The following is a 12,725-nucleotide window of genomic DNA, read 5'->3' on the forward strand; positions in this document are numbered from 1 at the left end:
ATCTGACTCTTTTAGTTTTAGGACTTACAAACAACCGTTATGTGAACAAAACTATAATACTCTCTTTAGCAACTTTGTTGCGAGAGTATAAAAAAACTTAATTATAATGAATTTGGTTTTTTTTTAGCTAAAAATATTCGAATTGCAAATACTGTCTCACGATACTCCTAGGCCTTTAGGACGCTCATTATGTTACCACTGAAACTAAAGTCGCCTCAGTCTATTGGCTACTCTCTGAACCATTTCGTGTTTCTGATGAGCTTGACGTCATCAAGAAACCGTCAAGTTGAGATTTTTTTCATAAATAGAGCTTTATAATTGCATAAAAGATAGTATAGAAGATGTTTCATTGTCGCCTCTTCCTCTACCTACTGACCGCTTCTACGATAATCGTTATAAGGCGTTCCTAGTCCATAGGCATGTTTGCTTATTAGGCAGTAACTTGTTAGTACTACTACTACAATTCTTATATCAAAAGTCTTACTGACCATAACTCTAATTTTATGACGCCCTACCAAACGATAGCCCAAAGGTTTTCAGTTTCATAAATCAAAGCAATTTAAGAATGCAAGCAACCCCACCCATTTCAGATTAAAGCCAACACATTAAAATTAGCCTATCTTGACAGCCACAAAGTCGATTTTGGTATGGCCACATGTACGAAACATCTTTTATCAATCGACATATATGAATTCTGGGCACTTAGAATTAATCATGTGGAGTCTTACGTAATACAATTATTATAGACATGTCAGATGACGCCTGACGACAAGCTATACGTACACATACATATGTAAAACTCTCAAAAAATAACTAGCAATACGTAGAAATCACGCCGGACTACCGTGTAAGAGCTTCCTTAAATAGCCCTTTACCATGTTTATCTCTAAAACACTCCACATTTTAATACGCACGTAGAATAAATCTTATCACAAACGAAAGTATTGCAGATTTTAGTGAGCGATTGTCTCGATTTGGTAAATTAATTAATAATTTGTTGTGATTATTAAAAACAATTGCAATTCACACTAGTGCTTCCATACAATGTTATTTGATTGTAGTTATCACAAGACCTTTTTGAAAAGCTTACAACATTGTATAGCAATAGAGTGCCGCTTGTCTCTAGCTGTCTGTCGCAAGATTAAGAGAAGACTTGTGACTCATTGCCATTCAGATAACTGACGGAAAATATGAGATCAAGGCAGTTTAGTCACAAGAACATAGTATACACCCGGATTACCAGTGATATGAAGGAATAAACCCGAGTTCTTATTAAATTAAGCCCAGCAAACAATAATATTTATGCTGACGCCGGCAACAACACAACTTCGCTGATAATATTGAGTTGTATGCTCAATTAGGTGTGTTGTAAGAGCACATTCAAGCTGACTTTGCAACTGGAGGAGGTTCCTTTATTCGTATAAACAAAATTGTTACTTTCAACTTCAAGCTTCTCTAAATAATATTTTTTACTGTAGTAAAAAATTGGACGCCTCGACTGCGTCACAAACTCTAGTTTAAGGTGAAGAGTTTATGAACAGTTCTTGAGTGTTTGCATTGAGGTAAATCAAAGGCCATCCATTTCGGGGTCCTACTTAAAAAAAAATAATACGGAATCTTTAAATTTAATGAGGAATACTTATTATCATTCGAAAGAAAATTCTTTGGCATATATTTTTGGAGATTATCCCTTTCATCCGCTGAGTCCAACTTTCGATGACTCGATCGAGCATTTTGACTAGTAACTGGTGAATGACACGATAATGATGTTTTGCTCCAATCCTTGAATCGAAGTTCTAACGATGTAATATCTCCCGATCTTAGTGATCTATTGACCAGCCCTAAACTGGTGCTATCTGCTCACTGAAATGTTCTCTCAATAAATCCATTGAATGATGTGTGGGAAGTGGCGCCGTCTTTTTGAAATCAATGTCGCCGGGATCAGGAGCTTCAATTTCAGCCATCAAAAAAGACAGTTATCATGGTGCGATAACGGTCGACATTGACGCACTGATAGAATTTTTGAAGAAATATGGACCGATAGCTCTATCAAACCATTGTTTTTTCTGGATGAAAGCTTTTGATTTTCTTCTCCCAACTGGGCATACTACTGAATAAAATTTCACTCAAAAACGTCGGATCTTTTTGGAACTTGCTAAGAGCCGTATTTTGTAGGCCTTCAATTTATCAAAAAAACCAGTGAACATCTTCTTGATGGCTTTGGGTGTTTTTTTTTCTGCTCGTTTTTTCCCTCCATTCCGTTGATTGTTGACTTGTTTGCATGTCAAACTTAATATACCCATGTCCCAATGAATGTAGGATGTCTCAATGAATGTAGGATCGAAATTTGCACGATCGCACATGTCCAAAGAGACCTGTTTACGGTACTTTTTTTTGGAAAAAAAAATGCGGCTTTATCGGGACAAGACGAACAAAAACACATTTCCCACCAAAAATATCCACCAAAATCATTCGAACGGACTCGTGAGAGACGTCGAGCTCTCTTGCCTTCTCTTTACCACTTTCCTGAAGATTTTCAAGCATCATAACCTTAACTTTTTTAATATTTTCATCAGTTGAAGAGGTCGAAGGTCGTCCGGAACTTTAAAGAAACTAGTTGACAGAATTACAATTTCTGGGTGCTTTTTTGTCACAACGTACAAGTATACCCTGTTCAGGGCTGTAAAAGAATTTACCAAATCACAAATAACGTTTCATATTTCATTTTTCCCATAACAGGGTCTTCGCAAAAGCACATAATCTAATAATACACATTACATACGTTTCCGAGCTCATCTTTCATCTTCAATTAGTAATAAGCGCGGACAATAGTCCGAGCGACAGCATGTGATCTCACATATAATAGCGTCAATTAAAGTAGACGGATGTGCGTGGATCACGTTTTTGCGGTAATTGCATTGTGCCTCCCTTTAGCACGTCACTCGAGTGCAGCTTTTACTGATATTGTACCGTTAAAAATACATGCAAATGTATTTGTAATTATATCAGATTGCTTTCCTAGCATATAGCTGGCCTTTGAACTTGAAAATATTTGCAGCTTTACAAATCGCGCAACACAATGGCGCCCTTCAGTGCAATTGATCTGTTTTGAAAACATTTAGACGGGCGCGATTTTAAGTGATTTCAAAACGCGAATCTTGCAATCGAGGCTTTACTGAAGCGTAACTAAAACGCAATTGCACTTCTAAGGTTTCTCTTTACCTTTCCCATGTGCGAGTTAGTGCTGCAATATTAAGTGTAGTTATTATTATGTTGTATTACAAAGTAACTCGCGTGTTTGGGTTATTAGTAGGGTGAGCGGTCAAGCTGATCAAATTTTTCATATAATAAAATACTTTATAGTCACAAAAATATTTATTATCTGAGAATTACTGCGAGTGTTTGACAAAATCGAATTTTGTGAACTCTTACAGGAATTTTTGATTGATTGAATTTAATTTAGTCGGACAACGTTACAAATATTTTATTATCAGCATTACTGCAAGTCATGTGTAGAAGTTCACGTAAGTGAGGAAAGTTCTCTGAGCGCCATTCACTTGAGAGTGGCCAGAAACGATTATTTGACATATGGCTCAAGCAGCTCAGGATTTCCGGCCTTAAACAAAGTATCCTCTGGGTAGCCAAAGAATATCCGTTTGAAGGCGAGTCATCCTCCCCATGATTACCAGCCACGTAAAAAACACCCCAAAAGAAAAGCAAATAACAGACTCCGTGCTGCTGTAAACTCTGCTATAATGCGGAATATACTATTTATTCTAACTCATACGAACTTTATTGTCATTAGTGGGGAAAATTACATACGAAATATCTCCTATCCAAATCTCAAAAACTGAGAAACTAGCTCGCATTTATATAGACAGCGGATCACTTATATATACATACATACATATACACTTTATAGGATCACCGTTAAATGTTGCAAACATCGTAGTATGTTACTTCAGAAGCACTTGTAGTTCACAGATGCTAATCAATATAGCACCTCTATGTTATATACCCTGCTCTCGAAATCTGTAAACCTTCTTTTAAAGCCTATACGAGTAATAAGCATTGGCATGAGAAAGGAAAATCCTAAAACCTCATACGAAGATTTGTAAGACTTCAGCCAAAGATCTTTGACAAATCTAACTTAAATCCGTATACTTATAGTCTACTATTAGTATTACTATTGTAAACTTTTCAAATAAATTCTAATACTTGAATTCGTTCAAAAACAAAACATTGGAACACGCTCTAGGCAAATTGTAGTACTTTGATTGAAATTGGTAATACAAGTATGTAATGGGTCATTTGAATAGTCCCCGGCCTGACACATAGATGCCGCTATTCGAATTTAAAGTATATGATTTTAGTTAGCCCTAAAAAAAAATATTTATTGGAGAACTGTCAGACCACTAGTTTGTAAAATATTTCATTCTGAGTGAAACAACTTTTGTGGTTGTGAAACAAAAGCATAAAACGGAATTTCACGTTTGATAAAATATTGCTTTTTGAAAGGAAAAAATACAGTTGAAGCAAAAACTTAGCTTGATGACGAGTTTGACTACAACGGGAAAATCAACCAAGAAGGATTTGTATGCTAAGTTTACACGAGGTGAAATGAACACCGAAAATGGTGAACGCAGAGGACGCTCAAAAGAGATTGTTATCGACGAAAACCTCAAAAAAGTTCACAAATTGATTTTGGAAACCTATCGATATGAGGCAGGATGAAACAGAGTTTCGTCATTTCACTCCAAAGTCCAATGGCCAGTCATCCGAGTGGACTGGACACGATGAACCCGCTCCAAAGCGTGGAAAATGCAATAAGCGGCTGGCAAGTTTATGACGTCTGTATTCTTTTACATAGTGTTAAGCCGCATTTAAAGAAAAAGAAATTAATATTTCACCAAGACAATGGAGCTTGTCAAATGTTACTTAAAACAATAGTAAAATTCTTCAGATCTGACCACCAGCGACTATTTTCTGTTCTCAAATGAAAGCTCACTGGGAAGAAACTTTCGTCGAATGAAGTGGTGAAAGCCGAATCTTAAGACCTATTTTGAAGCAAAGGACAAATCGTACTACATATATATATGGTATCGAAAAGTTGGAGGGCTGCTATAATCAATGTATCACACTTGAAGGGATGGTTAACAAAAATCGAATTTTGCCAAAAAATATGTTTTATCATGGCAAGCCGGAACTTTTCAATTGATTTGTTTTATTATTGACAGCTAGGTGTTGCCTTGAGGTTTAGAAGTTCGGTTAAGACTAAAAAAAGAGTATATAAACTCGACACCCTCTTAACGAACTCTATATATGTATGTAGGTACCCTGAAGTCATAATAATATATTTAAAACGAAAGTTTAAATGTTAAATAATTTCAAAAACATTTTTTTTTAATTAATAATCGATCACCCTAATAAAAAATTTTGTATATTAATTGTTTTATAAACGTGTAAGTTTCTTACTGCGTTATAAATTATAATAATTAAGCTACTGTTGAGTTTTGTATCACCGGCATCGGGTACAACAACAATAGCAATATAAACAAATAGCCAATCCTAATCGTAAACATATGTATATGTACATACACATATGTATGTATGTATGCATGTAATCATCCGTACGAGTATTGACTGCTGCTATCAGTTGCTAAACGCAAAAGCGTCAGTCGAACCGGTTTCTGATTTTTAGTGTGCACCCAAGTGCATACATACCTACATACATATAAATATATATACATATCTACATACATACATATATACACACCATAACAAAACGTATTATTTTCAATTAATTACTGATTTTATAAAATATATGTATGTTTGTAATTGGGAGCAAACCGCATTGGAATTCCCCAAAATTTCAACTTTCAAGAAAAAAGGCAATCAATGTCACAGACCAGTTAAATTCGAAGTATTGTAAGTGCAGTATTCTTAGAAAACAAAAATTGACGAGAAGTCTGTTTGTATGTTTGCAGTAAGGTCGATGAAATCAGACAGTATCAGCAATTACGTAGGTAAACAGAGCCACACGCTTACGCCAATAGTAAATAAACCAGCAGTTTCTAATTTTATGCTTTCTGAGGACAATGTCGGTAAGTATTAGTACACAGTGTACATATGTACATATGTATGTGTGTATGTACATAATATTTGCAGCACTCTTGACAGCTAAAAAACCGCTTGGGTCATTAGCCAATACGAACTACTTTGATTTGATAGGGTTTATTAACCTATAGTGCGTTTGTTTGGACATAGCTTATACATATGTATGTGTTTAATATTTGTATTGATTGCGCTTATTATTATTTACTATAATTTTTGGGAACAATTCATTTCTGTTACCAATTTTAGTTGCTGATTATTTCGGTCCACAAAGCATGCTTTTGGCATGAAAGTATTTCTCGATAATTTCGCTACAAAACATCCTCTTTCTTAGATATTTATCATTACGGCCTTTAAACACGGAATTATAGGAAATATGTATGTGTTTAAAACTAGGAGGGTTACCCACACCACTACCTCACGAATTGGTACTTTATACTGAAGTTTCAAAGCTTAGATTGGACAGAGCACACTTGCTTCGATTAATAAGGTTAAAAATGTTTATAGAGTAAAGTAAAGGCACCAAAACTCGTGGCTCTGGGCAAATGGCATTGCAATTTTATGACAGACGAAATGACCAAAATTACTAAATCTAGATCACGTGACTAACACAGATCACCGAAGTGTTTTGAGCCTTCCGTAAATTTAGTAAGGCATTTAATATTAATACCAACAAATTCAATAAGTTCGTCGAAGATATGTCTACTAAGACGWTTAACCTTAGTCTAGACAGTAGAAAAGGAAGCGCCCAAATGTTTTCACCACCACAAAATTTTTAGCATCACTGCATGTATGCCTATTGAACAGTAACCAGTTAGAAGATCTATAGAGAGACGATTGCGGCGAAATGAATATTGTTAGCAACAAATAGTGCTGAATATATCTTATGTTTCACTCTGGGGAAAAGTAAAAAGTAAAGCAAGCTCTGGTTGCTAATCAGTGTTTTCCGAGCTCACGTGAGGTTCTTGGATATAGCGTTAACTCTATTCAGCCAATCGGCTTTGCAAATTCCGCCGATTTCGCTGTAAACAGGTGTTCAATCTAGTCAGATAAAAAAGTAGCTCAAGATCATTATTGTTCCATATACACATGAAGAAAACTGCTACTACCTTGATGACAGCCAGCACTTAAGATTGTTAAGACAGAGTTTTGGTAGAGATATACTTTTAACAAATGTTGCCAGCACAGTATTTTTTAAAATGCAAACTATTTTTTATACATTTAAGTTAATATTGTATTATTCTAAATTTTCCCTCTCCTTATTGAAATTATTTTTTACCCTGTACCAATGATTTTCGCGTATAGTTCCAAGCATATGAGCGAATTTTGAAATTTAGTGATCACTTTTTCGAGAAATATTATATAAGCTTCTGCGCACATTTTTCAAATATCTACAAGAATTACGTAATCAAGAGTATTTTTCTAAAAAATCTAGCTGGCAGATAACAATTCGAATAGGTTGGGCTAACATGCATATTTGCCATTTTATCTGTAAATCAGACCACTTGTTAGTTTGAAAACATGATTATTTCTATTCAAAGAGTCATATTTGTAGTACTATAAGCACATGGAATAGTATATTCTTAATTATACGTACGAAAACATGTTCGTGATAGTTTTGATCGAAATTTCTTAGAATAATATATTTTTGTAATATAGATATATATATGTATGCGTTTAGATGAGAGTGACAGTGTAAATAGTGTAAGAACACAGCCATACAAAAATATTCCTACACATGTATGTATGTGTAATAACATAGAAAATTCATAGGATATACATACATAGTGAACTTTCTACAAGAAAAACATTTCCCAGTAATGAAAAATGTTTAGCTTAATTTTCATAGTTCCCATACAAATAGCATGTAAAAAATATATCTTCATTAAAAAATAGCCAACCTTTTAATTGTTTATGCTTAAACATTTTTCAGAACTTTTGAATTGAAAAACATTTCCCTCAGCGGAATTTTTACAATTGTAGGGATATTTTTCTGTATGTAGGTAAAAACCTTTTGTTGCAACATTTAAAATAAAATTAAATTTAAAAAAAAAATATCCCCAGGGGAAATTTTTGTAATTCACATAGTCGTAATATTAAAAGCACGTAAATTCTTTTTTTCTATTGAAGGGGTAATTTTTTCTCTATATATGTAGGTCCAAAAATCTTTTTCATAATACTTTAAAAATTTCATACAAAATATCTCTCAATTGGAAATTTTACTATTCAAAAATCGTATACTTAAAAGCTTTAAAGAATAACGCGTAAATAATCTCTTTTCAAATATAAAACACCCAAATTTGTTTAGACTTTTATGCTCAAAAATTTTCTTTTACATTTGAATTTTTAAAAGTTTTCACTCAGCGTGATTTTTTTTCAATTGTAGGAATATTTTTTTCTGTATGTACATAGGTCCAAAAAACTTTTTACAAATTATTTAATGAATTTCTTTAAAAATATCCCTCAATGGGAACTTTTTTAATTCAAAAAGTATATATTTAAAAGTTTTTAAAAATAGTACGTAAAATATCTGGTTTTATATGTAAAACACCTAAATCCCTCAATGAAATCCCCAAATTTTAAAATTGAAAAATTCGTATACTTTAAAGCTTTAATAAATGTAGAAGATGTAAATATGTTTAAAAATTTTCATATTAAACAAAAATATTCCTTGCTGGGAGTTTTTTTCTCTGTTCAGCCTAATGTAAATGCTTATAGTATTGAGATGTGAGAAATAGTATTGTCTTGCGGTCTGTGCACACTTTTTTATTTAGTACTTTCGTAATGACGAAAGAATTTCCGCTTTCATTTATAATTTGCTCGCACTAATATTTTGGTTAACGCGCATAAATCAAGCAAATCAACTGCGATACAACATATTGGACGATAAAGTCAAAGACAGCAAATCTTTGCTTCAGATAATTGAACTCAATTGGTGTGATAATCGCTTACATGTTAAAGTTTAGTGGCGTTTTGTTAATTTAATTAATTTTCACAAGTTTTTTTTATTTTTATTTTTTTACGAAAACTGACCTTTCATTTATCAATATACGCTTATATATGTAAGCAGGTGACTTGCATAAAATGCTATACGAAGTGAGTTAATTTACGCTCTTCTTCCACAATTTTTTATGAAACTTTCTCACGTTTAATTTTATTGCAATTCAATTCAGCCCAAATGCTTTTCGTTCACTCGAAATTCTAAGAAAATTGCACGCACTGCCGCCCAAAACCACAGACTATCGGCCATTTCGTGATTTATGCCAGTCACATAACTTTTGTTTCAGTTTTAACGGCAAACGAAAGCAAATTTATTATTATTATTTTTTTTATTTGTTATTTTATATTTTTGTTTTGTTTTAATTTTGAAAAACTTTTCAGTATAAACTCAACGCCACCACTTGACAACAACCATAAGGAAATAATTTACATACATACATAGAAATGCACATTTTATAAGAAATATTTGCAGTTTATATAAAAATGTTTAGCTATATTATTTAATCAATTTATATTTATTATTTTCTTTTTAATATTCATATGAAATTGTGTTGTTCACTATTCGCGACAAACTGTGGGCGCGTTTCGCCCAATTGTTTATACGAGTTCAAAATAGGTTGCCATTGTGTGTTTGTTTGCTTACAGCAAGGCTTTTTTTTAAACAAAATTACTTAATTTAGCTGTTTTTTGGTGCACCAATACATATACTCTCATTAAAATATTCACCCAGTCGAAAAGAGTAGCAGTAGTGGACTGGTCTAATTTGAATTTAAAACATGTGTTTCAGCGTTGGTTGGAATCATATTTGGGCATAAACTCGTAGGAATTATTATCTAGCTGGAACTTTCTTCATATATCATTTATACTATTAAACAAGAAAAAATTAAGAATTATAATACTCTTCACATATACGAAATGTTCATTAAACGAACTTAATTTTGTTCAGTCAGTTTGTATGACTACTACATATACATATGTAGGCTAAAAAAATCCGATTTAAAAAGGTTCTTCGAACATTGATTTCGATCGCTCGGTATGTATGGCGGCTATATGCTTTTATGATCTTATCGTTTAACTTTATATGCATATAATGAAATGGTATTGCGCGATTTCGTAAAGTGAGCAGCTTCTAGGGGAGAAAAAGCGTGGGCAAAAGTTCATATATCATCGATATCTCACAAACTGAGGGACTAGTTTGCATGAACACGGCACAGCCGCTCGTTCGTTAGCTAGGAATGCTCTCGCGGCGAAAGACAAACTCTGTATAACTGTGTAAGTTTTCATGAGCATGTCTCAATATCTCCACGCATGATTTGTCGCACAGCATTTTCAAAAATGCTCATCAAAATCGAAATCTAGGAGAAGCATTTAGTAAGCGACAGTTATACACCTACATATGTATGTCTATGTATATAACTTTCACCAAAATTCGCTGTTACCAACACGCAAAAGGATCAAAAATCTTCCGCAGAACCTTTATCTCGAAAACCCGTCTACTTATCAGATGTTGTCATCGTCCATGCCCATGCTGAGTGACTTGTAGAGCTTGGGCTTTATTAGACGAGACAGGAATTTACTTCTCAATTACCTATTTAGTCGAAGTGGCACCTATTGACAATAATTATTTTGCGCTTTATTTCGAGGCTGACGTTGTTGTTGGTGTTAATGCGAAATTATCTACGACGCAATTGCGACGACTTTTTATTTGCTAACAGGAGATATTTTGTCTTGTCCTCGTTCACAACTAACACTTTTGGTGCCTTCAAACAGTATTACATACTCCCTATAATTGAATTATATACAAAAATGACCTCATAAATACGTTGAGATCTTTTAAAATTATTTATATTCCTTTCCACACAGGACCGAATTTTTTTTTTTTTTTTTAATAAGTAAGTACCTACATTTTTAAAATTTTCAAATCTATAAGATAATTTCGAAAGCTTAATTCAAACCAACAAACAATCAAACCTTTGTTTATAATATTTAGTAAACATAGATGAAGTTCTCTCTTTGTCCGGCTACCATCGAGGTCAGTTCAAAAATAGATGAGAATAATCGCTAATACTATACTATATACTAAGAACGGACCAAATTCATGATTTTACTTTGTCCTCTTATAATTTTTACATCGATCTCTATTCATTAATTTGGCTTTAAAGTGTAGTGTAATGTTTTGGATTTTAAATAAGATATTTTAATGAAATAGATATAATATGTATGTATATGTGGGCATACATATATATTGATAAGATTTTTAAAAGGAAATATTTTAGTAATAACCTCGATTTGTATATTCGCTAGAACTTGTTACTTTTCGAATACGTGACAGATAATAATACTTTATCTAGTTTGCCACAGCCATACGACTGCCCCCCTTTTTCTGTTAGGTATATAAACGTATTTACGTCTTTGTAGACTTTCAAGAGAATCTAAAATTAGTTTTTCAATGCGTCAATAAGCAATTGTCTTTGTTTCATTCACCGGGTTTGTGTTTTTCAAGATAAAATATAGGATATACCAACTATATAAGTATGTTTATGTACACGGTATATACATATATTTACATGTATTACAACTGCATGTAAACATATGTAATATACTAACCTTAATCTGCATTTTTCTAGACAAATTGACTAATTTTATTTATTTCAGGTTGTTTTGAAGAAACGAAAAAGAGTAGTAAAATGAAGTTCTTTTTTCGAATATATGGTTTTAGTAATCTCTATCTCACGTCGTAAAAGTTCGATTGGGACTTATATGGCGTTCCTCTTCTTCTCTTCTTGATTGGCGTAGACACCGCTTACTCGATTATAGCCGAGTTAACAACAGTCGTTTCTTCTTTTCGCTACGTGGCGCCAATTGGATATTCCTGCAGTAGCCAGGTCCTTCTCCACCTGGTCCTTCCAACGGGGTGAAGGTCTTTCTCTTACTCTGCTCCCCGGGCGGGTACAGTGTCGACTACTTTCAGAGGCATTAATAGGATAAAATGTCGTTGATAAAAAGTGGATCACTTACGACGACGTCAGTTGACAGCAAAAACCGATCAGTGGGTCAGGATTAATGGCTGCTGAGGAAGGTCTTTGTTATGTGTATCCAGTGTTATGATATTAGGAATAAAACGGATCATTAGCTACATTTATCTTTTAATGCAAAAATAAATAAAATACATTTTTTAAATATTTTTATACGCATAAGGTATATATTACCATAACCATTTTCTCGTTTTTTAGGGAAGTATGCCACGCAAGGCACCAACGTAATTTGTGAAGTTTACGGAGACGATCAATTCATGAAGCACAACAAGGGTTCGGACGCTTCCGTCCTGGAAATTTCGAAGTGAAAGATGCGCCTCGCTCTGGTCGACCTATCGTTGAAAAAATCGATGAAATTATGGAAAAGTTTGACCAGGACCGTCAAATAAGCGGCCATGACATCGCTAAAAAACTTAACATTTATCATCAAACGATTTTGAAACATTTAAAAAAGGCTGCCCGCAAAATGAAACTCGATGCTTAGGTACCACATGAATTGTCTGTGAAAAATTTAATGGACCGAATCTGCGATTCTTTGCTGAAACGAAATGAAATCGAACCATTTCTGAAGCGAAT

General features: G+C 33.6%; 1 protein-coding gene across 1 annotated transcript in view; it reads right to left on the reverse strand.

Annotated features, from left to right (window-relative positions):
* Nucleotides 1-9,463, reverse strand: part of LOC108970992 — a 27,802-nt gene extending 18,339 nt beyond the window's left edge. Inside the window, exon 1 of the mRNA XM_018936752.1 lies at nt 9,148-9,463. The gene's annotated coding sequence lies outside the window, so the exon portion shown is untranslated. The remainder of the gene's footprint in view (nt 1-9,147) is intronic.
* Between the last annotated feature and the right edge of the window lie 3,262 nt (nt 9,464-12,725).

The sequence above is a fragment of the Bactrocera latifrons genome, unplaced genomic scaffold, assembly GCF_001853355.1.
Source record: "Bactrocera latifrons isolate USDA-ARS-PBARC rearing strain unplaced genomic scaffold, ASM185335v1 scaffold_32, whole genome shotgun sequence".
In the NCBI taxonomy this organism is placed as follows: domain Eukaryota; kingdom Metazoa; phylum Arthropoda; class Insecta; order Diptera; family Tephritidae; genus Bactrocera; species Bactrocera latifrons.